This window comes from Rhinichthys klamathensis, unplaced genomic scaffold, assembly GCF_029890125.1.
Source record: "Rhinichthys klamathensis goyatoka isolate OS25496 unplaced genomic scaffold, OSU_Roscu_1.1 h1tg000191l_1, whole genome shotgun sequence".
Classification (NCBI taxonomy): Eukaryota; Metazoa; Chordata; class Actinopteri; order Cypriniformes; family Leuciscidae; genus Rhinichthys; species Rhinichthys klamathensis.
Window position 1 is genome coordinate 2,473,795 of NW_026606717.1, and position 12,487 is coordinate 2,486,281.

Consider the following 12,487-nt stretch of genomic DNA (forward strand, 5'->3'; position numbering starts at 1 on the left):
AAACTGATCAGAGATCAGGTAAAACCCACAGACACTTGTTCAATGGTTCTCATGTGAATCCTCATGATTCATGTGTTGACACAGAGATCATCGCCCCGGCGGTGAACTATTGAAATTCCGAATTGTTTCGAAACAGTTATGACGTAATGGAGCCTCGTTTACTGAAATCACGTGACTCTGGCAGTTTGATACACGCTCCGAACCATTGATTCGGAACAAACGATTTGTAAAGGCTTCGAAGCTTCATGAAGCAGTGTTTTGAAATTGCCATCACTACCTGGATTTGGATTACATCTTTAGATTACCCTGTTCAATAAACACTGCGTTTGGATCCTAAAACTAACTAAAAGTTTGGAGCCTAAAACTAACTTTTTGCCACACCTGCCAATGGCCGGTGACTTAAGAAAATTTACTGGATATAAATATTTTTTACCTCCCGTGAAACTATTTTTGCAAAAACAGAGAGTTACAACAAAATTTTAGATATCGGTGAAAATTCACTTTTCAGATACATAAATTTAATAAAGTAATCAAATGTAAAATAACACTGTCTTCACTGTAAAAAATTAAACGGAGATTCATCCATATTAAAGTTACAAAAGTTATTCAGTCAAGAGCAGTGAGTGATTTTGTCTTTGTCCTTTGCTGTTTGATTAACTTTAAAAACACAGACAGCAGCAGGATTATTAGGATGCTGTCACTTTAAGAGCTAATGCATGGATCCAATATAATGAGAACGTTTACGTTCCCTTAAGACATAACTGACTATGTTTACCAGATAATTTTTTGACATAATTTTATATGAATTTATCAGTTCAAATGTAAGAAGGCATTTAACGGAGCTTAATTCAGTATGCGCACACTGTCTGATGCGGCTTTTCTGGGTGTGCGCATTGGATGTTTGCACACAGAAAACCTCCAAAACAGCACTCGATTAACACGCTTGAATATTTAAATTGGCATGGCTTAAACATTTGTGACGACGCAGCACTGTTGCAAGCATCGTTTACATTTGTTCATGTTCATGTTCTCACAACATTGCATTCTTAGAATTAATAAAAATGATACCGGCCAACTGGCGATTGACATAGTTTCACATACTCACCAAAGGCAATTTTTACTCGCATTTGGTGCTCGGCAAGTGATAATTTTAGGTCCTGTATTAGGGCTGCACGATGTATCGTTTTTAGCATCGATATCGCGATGTGTGCATCCGCGATAGTCACATCGTAGGATGTGCGATGTCAAGTATAGGGATCGTAGTTGATCGGTTCCAGTTCGGAACACGTGATTCGCGGATTAATTGAAAAGTTTAACCATCACAGAGTGAAAGTTTCATTTGAAAGTTAAAGTTTCAAATCATTTGTATGTGTTTTTAAGCCCTGTCAGTTTAAACATCAAGCCCAAGAAGACTGGAACTCGCACGCATAGAGCCGCACAGATAGCACGTGAACACAGAATTCTGGTCTCTTTCTCTTTCTTTTGAGCTTGAACGGACACGTGCATGCAAAAGTCAAAGTCAAAATGCCTGTCTCGGCGAGTATTAAACACAGCCGGTTATGTGTTGTAAACAAGAAAACGGATGCATATCATGATTATATTGGGTCCGTGCATTCGTCTTAAATTGACAGCAGGCCATTAAACCCGAGACCTTTGGTGGCAATGGTTCTACAATCTACTTAGACCTACAATGCTTGTGAGAAACGCTGCACAGAACAGAAACAGGTGCGGGAATAATCAGAAACTAATGACCAAGGAACACAGGCAAAACGGGGGCAAGGAAAATGAAACCAAAACATGATGAAATGTATGTACGTATATGTATTTATAATTCTGTTAAAAAGGTTACAAATATGTACATTATACAACAAAAACAATTATCATTATATGTTACATGTAGAATTTCAGTTAAATATGGTCTAGATTTAACATCCAACAACAAATATTTTATATTAGTAATATTTAGTCATATTGACAATATACTGCCCTACAAAGCAAAAAGGCAGTAACTGCATTTTTGGTCAAAATTAGTTATTATAATTTTCATGACATTCAAGGCATCCTTTGTTATGTGACAAAACATCTTATCTCAAATGTGTGTCGTTTTGGAGAAAAATGGTAGTCGTTTGTACAGTAACTGCAAAAAGCCCTAGTGAAACAAAGCAAGAGTACAGGAACATCCATTACTGTATTCTTGTTATGTTTTACCTAACAAAAAATAACCGTGTTTCTGCGCAGTGTAGTTACTGTTGCCATGGTGAACACACAGCTGATTTTCGGGCATCCTCACGGGACGATTTTAACATTTGCGATTTCACCCTTCTAACTTCCCCTAATTGTTCCCTTACCAAACTACCCAAACTGCTTCATTTGAGAAAAACTATCGTCATGTCATAAACACAGAAACTCAAAGGTCTTCACGGCAACCCGTCAAATTAAAAGTTTGTTTTAACTTGACAGAAATATATTAGGCTACTGTTGTACAGTAGAATTTAGAAACGTCTCAATGTAATAAGATTAAAACTTAATTTTTATTCAATGTTTTAATTTGAACAGTAAAGCTCATTGTGCAGCATGTTGTTTGACCAAAAATGTTTGTTTAATTTCATATGATTAAAAGAAATGTAATTAATAATATATTAGAATTGTAATATATTTTATTTTTAATATTCATAGAATATTTTAAAAATATTGTATAAGTTTAATAATAGTTTATAATAAAAGTTTCATGATTTCAATTAATTAGACATGATTTTTGATTACTAAAAATTTACACCACGTATCCGTAACACACCCGCTCAGCAACACTAGTTTCGCAACACAAAAATGTTGGAAAAAAAATGTTGTCCAAATGGTTCCAATTATTTCAAATACAGTGTTTCTAACACACCCAGAGCCCAAGTTGTGGCAAAATAGTTTTTGGAGAATCTGTAGTTACTGCCTTTTTCCTTGGTATGGTGCCACGTTTTTGGTAAGTAAAACAAAGCAAGAATACAGTAACTGCAAAATAGGGGTAACATATCAAATTAAATATGAGGATTGATATGTACAAAGAATAAGCTAATATAAAGTAACAAAACAGCCACATGTCCAATAATCTACCTACAACTACTTAGGCTGGATGACAGGATAACTTTAAAGTCATTTTTCTCTGTTCTGCACTCTGCGTAGTTACTGCCTTTTTGCTTTGTAGGGCAGTATAGACAATATAGTCATTGTATTCAGTCCATTTTTAGAATGCATTGATCGCTGTAGACTGACTTCACAAATGATAGTAATTTCATTACCACTTTTTAACTCTATAATTGCTGCAGGATATTCAGTTGCTTAGGGAGTCGGGCACTTTGTCTCATGGTCATGCATGACATCAGCAGCAGCTTTGCACGACCTGTCACAAGCAACTCACCTGGGAAACTCATACAGCTACGTCTCAGAACGGCACCCTATCAACTGAACAGCTTACATCAAATTACAATACATGAGTGTGGGCGACTTGTGTAAACATATCTCTGCCGAGGGAAGTGAATATGACATTTTTATGTTAAGAGCATTGCCCCGGCATTCCAGGGTCTTACAGATGTAGCCAGCTATTCCCTGAGCTCTGCAGATTAGAGGATTAAGAGATATAGCCTAGAGTTTGTGCAATATCCATAATGCCGCAGCGGTAACACAGACACTGGTGGAAAGCGCGCGGCACGCTTCTCTCTAATGCGCCAAAAGACATTCACGACTGACCTCCGTGCCTGTGGCTTTGTATTTTTGGACTTTTGCTGACTGACCTTATTTGTCTGTGGTATCCCTGTTTTGTTATTTGAAAATACTACAGCTGAAAGCTACAGTCAAAACACAAAAACTATACAAGGAAGATCGGGGCTAGTTTGTCACTTTCTTCCTTCAGCTTCAGTTTCTGTAAAGGCACATACCTTGAAGACTAATAAGCCTGGACATTTGCATAGAAATACAGTTCATCGAACACATGTTGACCCTTTAACGGGTCATGTTGTTGTCATAATGGAATCTGCTATTTAAATATTCTTTTTTCATTTTAAAAAGTAAAACAATAATGCAACAAAATAATTCAAGAAACAGTTAATGAACTGAATTCAATTGCAACATCTAAAATGCAAGTGAAAACTAGTTTTTTGAAACAAACACACAATCCTGTTAGACAAGCATTTGTCTGCCAGACAAACAAACATTTGTGACAACTAGACCCGGTCTTCTCTATACATTAATTTCAGAGTTTGGTTCGATTCTGTTGTGATGGCTTACAAATCAAGAAATTCATTCGGCTTGATTTGTTAAGCACTCATTAGAGCTGGTAACAGGTTTTTGAATTAAGACTGGCTTACTTGTAGCCTTGAAAGCCAGACTTTTCATTTGATTTCACGCTTTTATTCAATCCTTTGTACAAAATGAACCTTTGAACTAAATGAAGTAGCCAGTGAGCTTAAATTTCTGATCGGATGCACTGATTGCTTTTCTCATTTGTATTGTTTCTAAGGAGCGAGACTAAGAACTCTTCAGACAAAGGACAAAATCAAATGCAGCATGATACTCAAACAATAGAGAATTTGATGATGCATCACCCGCTTACAGATTGTAGTTTTTTTGGAAGGCCTTTGCCATGGAAACAAGGTTCTGCTTTCATGATGTTTTCTTAAGAGTTATTAAGATTAAGTCAACACAGTCCAAACTTCAGTAATAATATAAGAGTCATTCGTTTGATAAACCATTTGTTTAGCTGTTCAAATCGAAAGATCTCTTTTTGCAATTGCAAGCATGCAAGTTCTAAAATGGGGGAATATTAGTAATGTCCCATAGCTGGATCCCTGTTCCTCATGCAATGGATTTTAAAGATCATTTTAGCTCATCTTAGCTCATCTTAAATGCTCTGTCACCTGCGAGATAATGGCAGACTATAGTTTTATCATTTGTACAATTAGTCCTGCCATCTCAGGAGGCTTCATAATGATCCTTTTAAATCAACTTATCCCAAGAAACCGACAACGAGCCCGGCCTTGGAGGTAATGGAATATTGTCTAAGTTAATAAAAGCATGCAATCAATTATTCGTGCTGGCTGTAAGTTGAAAGTAACTACTGAAAAGAACAGCGATTTCCTCTTTTTCTTGCTCTTGGTCATAAAGTAATAATTGAAACCCCATTTAAAAAAGTAGGGTTGCTAAAAATTCTTTGTCTTTTGTAATATTTCACCAGTGAAAAAGAGAATTAGGAGACTGCTCATAGTGGATTCATTGCATTACGGCTCTGTGGCTCATTTTTCCTTTTGGTACATGTCCAGTTGATTGACTTTTTCTCTCATTTTCTACTTCCGTCTTTTTCGTCACCTTTCTCATCCTTCTTTCCAAAGCTCTGTATTGTATTTAAACTGAGTATAGCTATATTTCTTTAAAATAGTTTGAAAAGCCTGTGACAACAGGAGCTATAGCGCCACGCAGAAACACTGAAATATCAACACTCATTTCTGATATTTAGACTGTATTGATCAGACAGCAAATATATGCATGCTTGCGTTGGCACCATGTAATGGTTATGTCTCTGAAATTTACTTTTAACATTATGCTCTGTGTTTAAATTGATGTTGATTTGGCAAAATATTTTATAAAGAGGTTATTAAATAAAGGTTAAAGGTCCCCTGACATGAAATTTTCACTTTCTGAGGTTTTTTAACATTAATATGAGTTCCCCTAGCCTGTATTTGGTCCCCTCGTGTCTAGAATTTTCAATCGGTGTAAACCGAGCTTTGGCTATTTTTCTCTTCTCTGCAGCTCAGACGCGCTGATCTTGAATCTCCTCGTTATGACGTCATACGGGGGAAAGGTTACCTCCCCTTTCTCTGCTTTGCCCACCAGGAGAATTTGGCTCGCTCATGAGAAAACCATAAGCTTCTTTCACACAGCGCGTTGATCCCGGGAAATTGCCGGGAAATTGCCAGAAGGCCTTCTGTGTGAACGCAAACACGACCCGGGATCGATGCCGGGTTGAGGACCTAGTAACATTGCCGGGATCAGTCCCGGAACGCGCGCTGTGTGAACAAAAGCCGTAACCAATGCCGTGTCGTAATGATGACGCTGAAGTGAAGTGAAAGCAGGCTTGTGAAACGGTACGTAATGCGCTAGTTTATGATCGAATCAGAGAAAAAATGAAGAGTTTGGTTCCAAAACGCGATAAACGCCATTTTGAAAAAAAATTAGTTACTGCAAAAATCAGTATTGTATCTGGTTGGTATTGAAAAGTCAATGTTTAATTTTAAGTAAAATGCGATATCCGCCGTGTTATTCTGTCATGTTTTCTCCCTTTCTTTCCAAACCGCGACAAACGCCAGTCTCCCTTCTCTGCAGAATGCGATATATCCGCTCTCAACCAATCACAACGCACCATTCCACGCAATGTAAACAGTAACGGAAGCGCTTTAAATACACCCGGCTTCCTAGTTTTCTTATCGATTTTGTACTTTTCGATCAACAAACAAACAAAAAAATGAATAATTTTGAGGCATTGATGAACCTGTGGTTGTTTCTGCGGTGGGTAAGAAACGCAAGGCATCAAAATCGAATCATTTACGTGAGGAGATTAAGAAGATGAGGCACTCGGGAGGAGGAAAAATGTTTTCAATCTTCTTTACAGTTCTTAATAAAAAATATTATACTAATAAACTTACGTTGTTGTGTATTTTCAACAGTTTAAATATGAAAAAAAAAACTTTTATATTGATTCAATGGATTAATTGCATTTTGATTTTTTTTTTTAAATGGATTTATTGCATTTTGGGGAAAAAAATAATCCGTTTTTATAATAAATCTTTGAAAATCAAAACCTGGATTTTAATTTTTTTTGTTATTATGACCTACAAATGCTATGTGAAAGTTTGAAACAGAAAATAGTGGTTTTCATCTTTCCACTTTCTTGGTAAAGAAAACACATTTTTACTCAAATTAATCTAAATGGATTTATTGCGTTTTGGAACCAAACTCTTCAAATGCACAAGCGTGGTTTCTCCAGAGAGAAATCGCAGCTCATAAGCAAACTATACACGCTGCTGAGACATTACATGTCACATCGATGTCACGTGTCTTTACGGGATTTTTACGGGTTGTGTGTGAACGCACTCTCTGATTCCGGAAAATCACTGGCAGTGTGAATGAACCAAAATCAAACGAACCCGGGTCAAATCCCGGGTCGCTTTATCCGTGTATTTTACGGAATCTCTGTGTGAAAGGGGCTATAGACTGGAGAAAACGAGCTAGGAACAGGAAGTACGAACGCGCCAGCGCGATTTTAGTTTTTCCTAGAGAAATAGCTTTGAGATTTGAGTTTTTCCTCGAGAGATATCATGGCTTGCAAACGAGCGAAGCATGGCAGTTGATCAGTGTTCGGATGTACAAATGAACACAAAAGTATTTTTTAGTTCCTTCATCCGAGCCTCTGAAGAAACAATGGGTTAATTTTATTTTCTCTGGAAATGCGCCGATACAACTTCCCAAATTTTTGTATGGTCCAAACATTTCACCCACGACTGTTTCCTCAACTCGATGAAGTTCAGACAGGTAAGTTAATCTTTCTCTCAAAATCGTTCAATACTGTTTATGCATCAGTAAGTCAAGCCAGTGACTAAAATATCAACTTCACATCGTTTCTTTTAGTAGGATGAAAATAATCTTATTTAAATTCTGAACAAATTATACAGAAAGCGATCAAAGAACAATCTTTCCACACAGCGCGAGTTTATCTGGACAACTCGTTATGAAATCAATGACGCACGTTACACTGCACAACGACACTCTTACTGTATGTACATCATCGTGTTTGCATTGGGGAAAGCATTAGAGAGAGTGCAGAAACTGCGTTGCAATGATAAGATCTTTATCTCGCGATCAACAGACTGTCATCTGCTTGCTCAATGCTCATCACGGCAACATTTTATGTGATGGGAATAGATCTAAATACTTTAAAAACTTCTCACGATTCGTTAATCTCGATAGCTGTAATAGTAAAAACGTATAATAGCTGTAGTAAAAGTATTCGAGAAAGTTTCGCATGTAATACATAGCTATTTCATATGCAAGCATGTCAGCCAATCACAGCAGTGGCTGGCTAAACTGAATCCCACAGCAGACACGCCCCTTCAAACACAGCGTTCAAATCAGAGGCTAAAATCAGGCTAGGAAAATTGCCTTTTATTTCTAAATTATGACTATTTTTGATCTAAAAAACATACTAACATTATAAGGGCAACCCAGGAAACATTATAAAATAATAAAAAAAACCCATGTCAGGGGACCTTTAATAAAGTTATATGCTGCAGTATAAAGGCAAGAATTGCAAAATGCTTAATTGTGGGCAGTTGCTATAAATATGACTATAAATATGTTATATGAATATGACTGATTGAATTTGTCGACTTAATTACAGTGCATTAGTGTTGAATTAAGAAAAGTGTCATATGATAGACAATCGTTGTTATTAGGATGATGAGAGCAGATTTGTGGTGCTTTGTTTTTTGGCTATTAGCAGCTTTATGATTATTAGATTTGTCAGGAGAGTGACATGCATTGTGAGCTGTGGGCCAGGTGTTAGATCCTTCCAGAACAAAGTAATGAAGAATGGAAAATACTGTTGACAACAAAATAAACTATGGAATCACTTTGCTTAATACCCTTGTCATTTGTGTGATTCAGAATGACTCATTTGTAAGTTTTGAGTGACTACTGAATGAAAGGTGTTTTTGTGAGGGTTGCATTGGCTATAGGAAAGTCTTATGTGGCAGGTTGTCAGTCATTGTTTGATGTCTAAACATTGTGATGGATCATAGTCCGTCACAGAAAAAGAAAAAGGCGTAAAGCACCATGAGTAAATTCTCGAATCATAAGGCATTCATCTTACTGAACACCTTAATATTCAAGACATTATCAGTACTTTTCATTAAAGTCAAACTGTTTAATTTCAAATCAGTCTCAGCACATTACAATCTCGCTGGAAATATATACATACAATCTGACAGATTGACTTTGTGGCACTAATGGATTTGTTTTGCAACTGGCTTGATAATGAACTCTTAAAGTTTTTGACAGCTCATGATTTACATTAATTTTTGTAGCTCCAGTTGCAGTTTGCAGTTGATGTCATTCTAACTAACTTGTTCTCTGGTGCACACCAATTGGAACAAACTCTGACGTCAAATGTATTCAGGTCCATCAAAAGCTGAAAAGGAGAAAAAGAGCATCATGTTCTTACTTGTTCTCTTGTGGATAAACCAACGTAAAAAAAAAAAAAATTGTTTTAGAAATTGTTACAGAACTGAACCGAAGTGACATCTAACGACACTGACAGCCAACATGCAGAGAAAGCATTTCAGGACATTTTTTTCCTGAACACCCTAAAATTATAATTGCCTGGAAAAACCGCTACATGACAGCTTGAGAGACATAGCCCCATTACAGATGTCATTTTCTGACCCATCACAAAGACCTGGCCAGAGGTGTTGTGGCCCATCATTTCCTGTCCTGCATTCAGGCAGTCCTATTAGAGCATTACAGCACACATCTGCATCACCTGCAGACCTGATCCCGGAACAGAATTGAGCCTCTATTTTGTATAATGCCCTCTTATTTAATCCCTCACCCAGACAGTTGAGCTCCATGGATGTTGGCAGAGGTCTTGTTCTGCTACCCAGTTGCTTTGCTCCAGTTCTCCCCCAAACAAGGTTAGGCCCATGTATACTGATCTTATGAATGAGGGTTCTCCTTGGGTACCTCCAATGTTTTGTCTACATGATAACTTTTTTAAGCTTTGATTCAACTTCATTATTCATTATGTAGCTGTTGTGGAAACATCTAATAAAGAATACCAGTCACTAGGGGTGTAACGGTACACAAAAATCACGGTTCGGTACGTACCTCGGTTTTAAAGTCACGGTTCGGTACGTTTTCGATACAGCAAAAAGTAAGAAATGCCAGAGAAATTTCCTATTTGTTAAAAGAAAAAATATTTTTTAAATAAGTGTGAGTTGTTAAATAAGTGTTTCCTTCATCTTGAAACTTTTAGGTTTATAAATGGGGGTCATCTTTGAAGGATGAACAAATAATGTTTTGGTCATCACATTAAAAATAACATTTAAATATATGAAGAGTTTAGATGCAAAAGCCATTTGAAATTTTCTTCTAGAATGATCATTTTTATCAAGCTTGTATAAGTTCAGTAATTTCACTTAAATGGCAATGAAGATTGCCTATTAATTGTCATTTGAGTGAAATTACTGAACTTAAATGTACAAGCTTCATAAAAATGATCATTCTAGAAGAAAGTTTCAAATGGCACTTATAGAGGCTTTTGCATCTGAACTCTTAATATAGGCTATTTATTTATAAAATATTTGAGTTTTGAAGTGCTGGAAAAAGATGTGTGAAGTACTTGAAAGCATTTCACTATTCCAGCCAAACTGGTTACAGTTAGTGTTACTATATTAAATCCATGGTGAATGTTGCTGGTCTGTGGACGTAAAGTATTAGTTCATTCACGGCACAATATTTCTCCTGGTGTCCACGTCAGCGCTGTTTGATCTAATAGAGATCTACGGTTAATAACGGAGAAATTTGAATGCTTCTCACTAGATCTCGCAGCGATGTTATTACTTCAGTGGCGAATTCAAATGTTTTCTTTACTGGATCTCTTAGCGCTGTGTTGTAACAGATCGCTTGATCGAGATCAGCTCGCGCTGCACAGATGTTGCTGCTCCGAACTGATAAACGATCCGTGAAGCACAATAGCGCAGTTTAGTTCCGCTTTCATTACGCTTGCCATTTGATGTTGCGCAACGTTGTGGTGATCGCGCCAGCGCGAATTTTGTCGGCAGGAAAAATGGTCCAAGGAATCGTTCGGTTTGTATGCGTACCGAACCGGAAGCCTCGAACCGAAACGGTTCAATACGAATACATGTACCGTTACACCCCTACCAGTCACAACAGCAATCGTTCTTCCCTCCACCATATTTAAAGTTTATGGACCGCCTAGGGGTGGGCGATATGACCAAAATCTTATATCACGTTATGAGTAATTTTATTTCACGATAACGATATATATATATATATATATATACAGTATATATCACTATATAGTCATTTTTGCTTTAAAGCTGCAGTCCGTAGCTTTTTTGGGGTTAAAAATGATCCAAAATACATATTTGAGAAAATACATAACCAGCCAGTGTTCAAAACTATCTGCTTGCCTTAGCTCGATTCAAAGCGGTAAGCTTTTAATAATGTTTTTAATTCCAGTGGTACTGGTGGATTTCCGTGGGAGATTTGAGCATGTCTTTGCGTCATTACGTCACATCTGTACACATGAAGAAGGAGTCTCGGCTAGTATAAGCTATATTGAGTCATTACGTCACATCTGTACACATAAAGAAGAGTCTCGGCTAGTATACGCTATATTGCGTGTGAGGATGTTGGAGGTGGAGATTTATAGCCTTTTCTCACAGCACTTGATATAATTAAACTTATCAATTTGATGGCGGATCCAGAAAGGTTCAAACGACAATCACCAGTGACAACAACAGATTCACCCGCTGTAAAATGCAAAAGACTTCGTTCGGACTTCGGAGTGGCTACAGAAAAAAAGAGACTGCAACCGGCCCATGCGAAAACAAGGATACATATCGGAAGGACATTATGTAGTCACGCAATCCTGACGTTGTTAACATTAACAATTTGAGAACAAAGTATAATTTGCACGGTTTTGTGTGATATTATAACTTATAAGCGATTGTTAGATTTAATCAGCGCGATTTACTGCAATGTCAGAACCAGAACAAGTGGATGTTTCTTACTAGTTCAGTTGACATTTTCCGGTGAAAATTCTTATGTTGGTCATACTTCCAAAAAGAATAATCTGTGATTCTGAATGCCAGTATCCACACCGGCGCGGTGACTGACAGCCTCACACAGTCTCCTCAAACATTGTGTTCATCCGCGCTGTGCCGTGTCGAGGGTGTTGAAGTACAACTCACGTAAAGTTGATAATTCCGCGAATGACTGCAATTGCAGATTTCGAACAGAGATGGCGACAAAGAGGAAAAACGCCGGACTGCAGCTTTAAATAAGGTTTTTATAATATACATTTTTGTATATATATATAATATACGTGTACAATTTTGATACCATAGATATTTCATATATCTTGTCACCAATGTCAATATCACAAAAAACGAATGCCTAACTAAAAAAAAACCTCAAGCTTACTGAAGTCACAAGCTTACTGAATATAGTCAATCTCTCTGAAAAGCCTGCACTGGAAAGTCGCAGAAAAATGAAGCAGACAAATGAACAGTGTCTTGTTGATGCGATATGGAATTATAGTTAAAAAAATTTTTATCCATGCTTAGGATCTCTCAAGGAAGGCAAAACAAAGACTGTGTTTTTTCACAACTTGGCACTTCAAACCGTCTTGTAATCCTCAGAGGCATCT

General features: G+C 37.1%; 1 protein-coding gene across 1 annotated transcript in view; it reads left to right on the forward strand.

Moving 5' to 3' along the window:
* Positions 1 to 12,487, forward strand: part of tenm2b (teneurin transmembrane protein 2b) — a 300,496-nt gene that overhangs the window by 8,273 nt on the left and 279,736 nt on the right. The gene's annotated exons all lie outside the window — the stretch shown is intronic.